The sequence below is a fragment of the Cryptomeria japonica genome, unplaced genomic scaffold (genome assembly GCF_030272615.1).
Source record: "Cryptomeria japonica unplaced genomic scaffold, Sugi_1.0 HiC_scaffold_615, whole genome shotgun sequence".
Taxonomy (NCBI): Eukaryota; Viridiplantae; Streptophyta; class Pinopsida; order Cupressales; family Cupressaceae; genus Cryptomeria; species Cryptomeria japonica.
The window spans coordinates 50,643-59,295 of NW_026729417.1; the positions used below are offsets into that span (position 1 = coordinate 50,643).

The 8,653-nt window shown below is 62.5% G+C and overlaps 1 non-coding gene across 1 annotated transcript; it reads left to right on the forward strand.

Annotated features, from left to right (window-relative positions):
• The first annotated feature begins 2,921 nt into the window (after nucleotides 1-2,921).
• On the forward strand, nucleotides 2,922-3,040 carry LOC131872455 (5S ribosomal RNA). The gene has a single exon (XR_009370607.1). It is a non-coding gene; the product is annotated as a 5S ribosomal RNA (ribosomal RNA).
• Nucleotides 3,041-8,653: the final 5,613 nt, after the last annotated feature.

The following is an 8,653-nucleotide window of genomic DNA, read 5'->3' on the forward strand; positions in this document are numbered from 1 at the left end:
TTCGGAGCGCACCCTGGGCAAACCCAGCCAAGGTGCCCACCCCGGCCAAGGTGCAGGCGAGGTGCGCACCCGGGGCAAACCGGGCTCCGACAACGTGCACGCCGCACCTTGGAGCACACTTCGTAGCGCTCCCGGGTGCGCACCTCAGAGCACACCAAGGTGGGCAGCGAGGTGCGCACCTTTGATGCGCTGCCTTCACTAATTTCCAGAAAAGGCAAAAAAAAAAGGAGATTTTAAAATTTCCGTTTTGAAAGATAGTGAAAAAAACGGAACGCGCGTGCCATCTTGAGCCCGCCCTGGTGCGCAGCCCAGGTAAGGTGCCACCCTGGCAAAGGTGCGCACCCGGGCAATTAACCCTACTTCCGACTTCGTGCGCGCCAGGGTGGCAACCGGGCCTCGGAAGAGCCAATGCGAGAAACCCCACCAAACGCTCCGACAAAAAAAGAGGCGGCGCTCCAATAACCCCGCTTCGGAGCGCAGCCGGGGCAAACCAAGCCAAGGTGCCCACCCCGACGAAGGTGCACGCGAGGTGCGCACCCGGGGCAAACCGGGCTCCGACAACGTGCACGCAGCACCTTGGAGCACACTTCGAAGCACTCCCGGGTGCCCACCGGCGTTGCGCACCGTGGTGGGCAGCGAGGTGCGCACCTTTGATGCGCTGCCTTCACTAATTTCCAGAAAAAGGCAAAAAAAAATGAGATTTTAAAATTTCCGTTTTGAAAGATAGTGAAAAAAAAGGAACGCGGGTGCCATCTTGAGCCCGCCCTGGTGCGCAGCCCAGGCAAGGCATGCGCACCAAGGTGCCCACCCGAGGTGCACACCCGGGGCAAACCGGGCTCCGACTTCGTGCAGGCCGCACCTTGGAGCACACTTCGGAGCGCTCCTTGGTGCGCACCATGGTGCCCACCAGGGCGCACCCGAGGCAAACCGGGCTCCGACTTCGTGCACGCCGCACCTTGGAGCACACATCGGAGCGCTCCCAGGTTCGCACCAGCGTTGCGCACCTTTGATGCGCTGCCTTCACTAATTTCCAGAAAAGGCAAAAAAAAACGATATTTTAAAATTTCCGTTCTGAAAGATAGTGAAAAAAACGGAACGCGGGTGCCATCTTGAGCCCTTCCTGATGCGCAGCCCAGGCAAGTTGTGCGCACCAAGGTGCCCACCCTGGCGGAGGTGCGCGCCCGGGGCAAACCGGGCTCCGACTTCGTGCACTGCATGGTGCCCACCAAGGCGCGCAACCCAGCCAAGGTGCCCACCGCAGCGAAGGTGCACGCGAGGTGCGCACCCGAGGTGCACACCCGGGGCAAACCGGGCTCCGACTTCGTGCACGCCGCACCTTGGAGCACACTTCAGAGCGCTCCTTGGTACGCACCAGGGCGCGCAACCCAGCCAAGGTGCTCACCCCGGCGAAGGTGCACGCGAGGTGCGCACCCGGGGCAAACCGGGCTCGGACTTCGTGCACGCCGCACCTTGGAGCACACATCGGAGCGCTCCCGGGTTCGCACCAGCATTGCGCACCTTTGATGCGCTGCCTTCACTAATTTCCAGAAAAGGCAAAAAAAAGAAAAAAATGAGATTTTAAAATTTCCGTTTTGAAAGATAGTGAAAAAAACGGAACGCGGGTGCCATCTTGAGCCCGCCCTGGTGTGCAGCCCAGGCAAGTTGTGCGCACCAAGGCACCCACCCTGGCCAAGGTGGGTCACGGGGTGGGTCCTAGGGTGGGTAACGGGGTGGGTACTAAGGTGCGTGCCAAGGTGGGTCATAGGGTGGGTGCCAAGGTGGGCACCAGGGTGGGTGTGCACCAACCCTAGCCAGGGTAGGTCACGGGGTGGTTGTCGGGGTGGGCGTCAAGGAGCCAAGGTGGGTGGCAAGTAGCCAAGTTGCGTGCCAAGGTGGGTGTCGGGGTGGGTGCCAAGGATCCAAGGTGGGTGCCAAGGAACCAAGGTGGGTGTCTGGGTGGGTGCCGAGGTGGGAGCCAGGGTGGGTCTGCAAAGGTGGGTGCCAGGGTCAAGGTGAGTGCCAATGTGGGTTCCAAGGTGCCAGGGTCAGGGTGAGTGCCAATGTGGGTTCAAAGGTGCTAAGTTGGGTGCGAGGTTGGGTGCGAGGGTGGGTGGGTGCCAAGGTGTGCTAGGTGGAAGCCCGGGTGGGTCGGCATCCCATGGGTGTCGAGTTGGGTGCCTGATGGGTGCTTCTTGTCAAGTTTTAGTCGTCGGGACTCATTTCGAGCCTTAGAGGTCGTTTCTTGTCCGGTTGCCCTGTCTTCGACCTGGGAACCCAATTTTGGTCCTCGGGTCCCATTTTTTTTTGTCTCGCATCCCACTTTTGGCCTGTGGCCTTTTCGGGGTCGATTCTCGTTTTGGGCATCAGAGCATGTTTCTTCTCCTAAAACCCAATATTTGTTTATTAAGTCTCGGAACACATTTTTGTTCTCGTGGACCCATCATGGGTCTTGGAACGCATTTGTGGTCCTTGGGTCCCATTTTGCATCCCGAAACTTGTGTTTTGGTGCTTGATCCCTATTTTGGGTGCCCACCTTGCACCAAGTGCGCACCCGGGGCAAACCGAGCGCCTTGGTGCACCGGGGCAAGATCGAGCGTGCACCCGAGGCGCCCCGAACATGCACCAAGGTGCACTCGGCCCACATGTGAGCGCAGGTCGTTGCGCCCGAGGTGGTGTGTGGGCACCGCGTTGCAGACGGGACACTGCACGCACACGACGCCCCCTCCAGGTGCACGCACGTAGGCCGGGCCGGGTGCACACCCGACGCCCTAGCAAGGTGCGCGCACCCGGGCAGGGCTCACACTTGGCGAACGGGGCGCACTTCGCGAGGGAGGGTGTGCACCTCGACGGGGGTGGGTGGCCGGGGTGGATTCGCACGTGGGTCGCGGTTTGCTAAGTACACACTGCGACAAGCTCATAACGGGTGCGATCATACCAGCGTTAGTGCACCGGATCCCATCAGAACTCCGCAGTTAAGCGCGCTTGGGCCGGAGTAGTACTGGGATGGGTGACCTCCCGGGAAGTCCCGGTGTTGCACCCTTTTTTAGTTTTTCGCCGGGCGTCGCAATGCTATTTGAATAAACCTTTTGCCCGTTTGCGTTCTCGTCGGGGCCGGGCCGGGCCGGGGTGCGCTGCCCGCACTACCGCGCGCGCGGGGGCGACACCGAGCGCGCACCCGAGGCGCCCCGAGCACACAGGCCACGGTGCAACCCGGGCGTTGTGCGCGCACCCCGGTGCGCCCGAGGTGCTGCGCGCGCACCCAGGTGAAATCGGTGTGCACCTCGGCCAGTGCGCGCTCGGTCGAGTCGCGCACGTTGGCCAAGGTGCACGGTGATGTTTCTTACTCTAAGGTTCCGCACCAGACGCCCGGGACAGGTGAGCGAAGCTGGGCGGGGCCGGGTGCGCGGCCGGGGCAGGTGCACGCAGCTGGAGAGAGCTTTGGAGCACACTTCGGAGCGCACCAATGATGCGCTCCATTCAAAAGTTTCCTGAAAAGGCAAAAAAAGTTGAGATTATAGAATTTCCCACTTGAGAGATTGTAAAAAAAAAAAATTTAAAATGAAGGAAACGCGGGTGCCAAGGTGTGCGCAGCCCAGCCAAGGTGTGCGCACCAAGGCGCCCACCCTGGCGAAGGTGCACGCAAGGTGCGCACCCGAGGCAAACCGGACAATTAACCCAACTTTCGACTTCGCGCGCACCTTGGAGCGCACTTCGGAGCGCTCCTTGGTGCGCACCAATCTTGGGCACCTCGGAGTGCACCATGGCGCCCACCAAGGTGCGCACCCGGGGCAAACCGAGCTCCGACTTCGTGCGCACCTTGGAGCGCACGAAAGGTGCGCACCATGGCGCCCACCAAGGTGCGCAGCCCAGCCAAGGCGTGCGCATCAAGGTGCGCACCCTGGCGAAGGTGCGCACCCGGGGCAAACCGAGCTCCGACTTCGTGCGCACCTTGGAGCGCACAAAAGGTGCGCAACCCAGCCAAGGTGTGCGCACCCCGGTCAAACCGAGCTCCGAATCGTGCGCACCAGAGGTGCACGCCATCGTGCGCACCTTGGAGCACACTTCGGAGCCCTCCTTGGTGCGCGCCGATGTTGCGCACCTCGGAGCGCACCCGGGGAAAACAATGCAATTAACCCGACTTTCGACTTCGTGGGCACCTCGGAGCGCTCTCGGGTTCGCACCTCGGAGCACACCGAGGTGCGCACCTTTGATGCGCTGCCTTCACCAATTTCCAGAAAAGGCAAGAAAACATTGAGAAGGTGTGCGCACCGAGGTGCCCACCCTGGCGAAGGTGCACGCGAGGTGCGCACCCGGGGCAAACCGGGCTCCGACTTCGTGCACGCCGCACCTTGGAGCACACTTCGGAGCGCTCCTTGGTGCGCACCAGGGCGCGCAACCCAGCCGAGGTGCCCACCCCGGCGAAGGTGCACGCGAGGTGCGCACCCGGGGCAAACCGGGCTCCGACTTCGTGCACGCCATGGTGCCCACCGCGGCGAAGGTGCACGCGAGGTGCGCACCCGGGGCAAACCGGGCTCCGACTTCGTGCACGCCGCACCTTGGAGCACACTTCGGAGCGCTCCTTGGTGCGCACCATGGTGCCCACCAGGGCGCGCAACCCCGCCGAAGGTGCACGCGAGGTGCGCACCCGGGGCAAACCGGGCTCCGACTTCGTGCACGCCGCACCTTGGAGCACACTTCGGAGCGCTCCTTGGTGCGCACCATGGTGCCCACCAGGGCGCGCAACCCCGCCGAAGGTGCACGCGAGGTGCGCACCCGGGGCAAACCGGGCTCCGACTTCGTGCACGCCATGGTGCGCACCGCGGCGAAGGTGCGCACCCGGGGCAAACCGGGCTCCGACTTCGTGCACGCCGCACCTTGGAGCACACTTCGGAGCGCTCCTTGGTGCGCACCAGGGCGCGCAACCCAGCCGAGGTGCCCACCCCGGCGAAGGTGCACGCGAGGTGCGTACCCGGGGCAAACCGGGCTCCGACTTCGTGCACGCCGCACCTTGGAGCACACTTCGGAGCGCTCCTTGGTGCGCACCATGGTGCCCACCAGGCCGCGCAACCCAGCCAAGGTGTGCGCACCAAGGTGCACGCGAGGTGCGCACCCGGGGCAAACCGGGGTCCGACTTCGTGCACGCCGCACCTTGGAGCACACATCGGGGCGCTCCCGGGTTCGCACCGGCGTTGCGCACCGTGGTGGGCACCTCGGAGCACACCAAGGTGGGCAGCGAGGTGCGCACCTTTGATGCGATGCCTTCACTAATTTCCATAAAAGGCAAAAAAAAAACGAGATTTTAAAATTTCCGTTTTGAAAGATAGTGAGAAAAAGGGAATGCTGGTGCCATCTTGAGCCCGCCCTGGTGCGCAGCCCAGCCAAGGTGTGCGCACCAAGGTGCCCACCCTGGCGAAGGTGCGCGCCCGGGCAATTAACCCAACTTCCAACTTCGCGCGCGCCAGGGTGGGAGCGCACCCAACAACCGGGCCTGGGAAGAGCCAATGCGAGAAACCCCACCAAACGCTCTGACAAAAAAAGAGGGGGCGCTCCAGTAACCCCGCTTCGGAGCGCACCCTGGGCAAACCCAGCCAAGGTGCCCACCCCGGCCAAGGTGCAGGCGAGGTGCGCACCCGGGGCAAACCGGGCTCCGACAACGTGCACGCCGCACCTTGGAGCACACTTCGTAGCGCTCCCGGGTGCGCACCTCAGAGCACACCAAGGTGGGCAGCGAGGTGCGCACCTTTGATGCGCTGCCTTCACTAATTTCCAGAAAAGGCAAAAAAAAAAGGAGATTTTAAAATTTCCGTTTTGAAAGATAGTGAAAAAAACGGAACGCGCGTGCCATCTTGAGCCCAGCCCTGGTGCGCAGCCCAGGTAAGGTGCCCACCCTGGCAAAGGTGCGCACCCGGGCAATTAACCCTACTTCCGACTTCGTGCGCGCCAGGGTGGCAACCGGGCCTCGGAAGAGCCAATGCGAGAAACCCCACCAAACGCTCCGACAAAAAAAGAGGCGGCGCTCCAATAACCCCGCTTCGGAGCGCAGCCGGGGCAAACCCAGCCAAGGTGCCCACCCCGACGAAGGTGCACGCGAGGTGCGCACCCGGGGCAAACCGGGCTCCGACAACGTGCACGCAGCACCTTGGAGCACACTTCGAAGCACTCCCGGGTGCCCACCGGCGTTGCGCACCGTGGTGGGCAGCGAGGTGCGCACCTTTGATGCGCTGCCTTCACTAATTTCCAGAAAAAGGCAAAAAAAAATGAGATTTTAAAATTTCCGTTTTGAAAGATAGTGAAAAAAAAGGAACGCGGGTGCCATCTTGAGCCCGCCCTGGTGCGCAGCCCAGGCAAGGCATGCGCACCAAGGTGCCCACCCGAGGTGCACACCCGGGGCAAACCGGGCTCCGACTTCGTGCAGGCCGCACCTTGGAGCACACTTCGGAGCGCTCCTTGGTGCGCACCATGGTGCCCACCAGGGCGCGCAACCCAGCCAAGGTCTGCACACTAAGGTGCCCACCCCGGCGAAGGTGCACGCGAGGTGCGCACCCGGGGCAAACCGGGCCTCCGACTTCGTGCACGCCATGGTGCCCACCGCGGCGAAGGTGCACGCGAGGTGCGCACCCGGGGCAAACCGGGCTCCGACTTCGTGCACGCCGCACCTTGGAGCACACTTCGGAGCGCTCCTTGGTGCGCACCATGGTGCCCACCAGGGCGCGCAACCCAGCCAAGGTGTGCGCACCAAGGTGCACGCGAGGTGCGCACCCGGGGCAAACCGGGGTCCGACTTCGTGCACGCCGCACCTTGGAGCACACATCGGAGCGCTCCCAGGTTCGCACCAGCGTTGCGCACCTTTGATGCGCTGCCTTCACTAATTTCCAGAAAAGGCAAAAAAAAACGATATTTAAAATTTCCGTTCTGAAAGATAGTGAAAAAAACGGAACGCGGGTGCCATCTTGAGCCCTTCCTGGTGCGCAGCCCAGGCAAGTTGTGCGCACCAAGGTGCCCACCCTGGCGGAGGTGCGCGCCCGGGGCAAACCGGGCTCCGACTTCGTGCACTGCATGGTGCCCACCAAGGCGCGCAACCCAGCCAAGGTGCCCACCGCAGCGAAGGGTGCACGCGAGGTGCACACCCGGGGCAAACCGGGCTCCGACTTCGTGCACGCCGCACCTTGGAGCACACTTCAGAGCGCTCCTTGGTGCGCACCAGGGGCGCGCAACCCAGCCGAGGTGCCCACCCCGGCGAAGGTGCACGCGAGGTGCGCACCCGGGGCAAACCGGGCTCCGACTTCGTGCACGCCATGGTGCCCACCGCGGCGAAGGTGCGCACCCGGGGCAAACCGGGCTCCGACTTCGTGCACGCCGCACCTTGGAGCACACTTCGGAGCGCTCCTTGGTGCGCACCATGGTGCCCACCAGGCCGCGCAACCCAGCCAAGGTGTGCGCACCAAGGTGCACGCGAGGTGCGCACCCGGGGCAAACCGGGGTCCGACTTCGTGCACGCCGCACCTTGGAGCACACATCGGGGCGCTCCCGGGTTCGCACCGGCGTTGCGCACCGTGGTGGGCACCTCGGAGCACACCAAGGTGGGCAGCGAGGTGCGCACCTTTGATGCGATGCCTTCACTAATTTCCATAAAAGGCAAAAAAAAAACGAGATTTAAAATTTCCGTTTTGAAAGATAGTGAGAAAAGGAATGCTGGTGCCATCTTGAGCCCGCCCTGGTGCGCAGCCCAGCCAAGGTTTGCGCACCAAGGTGCCCACCCTGGCGAAGGTGCGCGCCCGGGCAATTAACCCAACTTCCAACTTCGCGCGCGCCAGGGTGGGAGCGCACCCAACAACCGGGCCTGGGAAGAGCCAATGCGAGAAACCCCACCAAACTCTCTGACAAAAAAAGAGGGGGCGCTCCAGTAACCCCGCTTCGGAGCGCACCCTGGGCAAACCCAGCCAAGGTGCCCACCCCGGCCAAGGTGCAGGCGAGGTGCGCACCCGGGGCAAACCGGGCTCCGACAACGTGCACGCCGCACCTTGGAGCACACTCGTAGCGCTCCCGGGTGGTGCGCACCTCAGAGCACACCAAGGTGGGCAGCGAGGTGCGCACCTTTGATGCGCTGCCTTCACTAATTTCCAGAAAAGGCAAAAAAAAAAGGAGATTTTAAAATTTCCGTTTTGAAAGATAGTGAAAAAAAACGGAACGCGCGTGCCATCTTGAGCCCGCCCTGGTGCGCAGCCCAGGTAAGGTGCCACCCTGGCAAAGGTGCGCACCCGGGCAATTAACCCTACTTCCGACTTCGTGCGCGCCAGGGTGGCAACCGGGCCTCGGAAGAGCCAATGCGAGAAACCCCACCAAACGCTCCGACAAAAAAAGAGGCGGCGCTCCAATAACCCCGCTTCGGAGCGCAGCCGGGGCAAACCAAGCCAAGGTGCCCACCCCGACGAAGGTGCACGCGAGGTGCGCACCCGGGGCAAACCGGGCTCCGACAACGTGCACGCAGCACCTTGGAGCACACTTCGAAGCACTCCCGGTGCCCACCGGCGTTGCGCACCGTGGTGGGCAGCGAGTAGTGCGCACCTTTGATGCGCTGCCTTCACTAATTTCCAGAAAAAGGCAAAAAAAAATGAGATTTTAAAATTTCCGTTTTGAAAGATAGTGAAAAAAA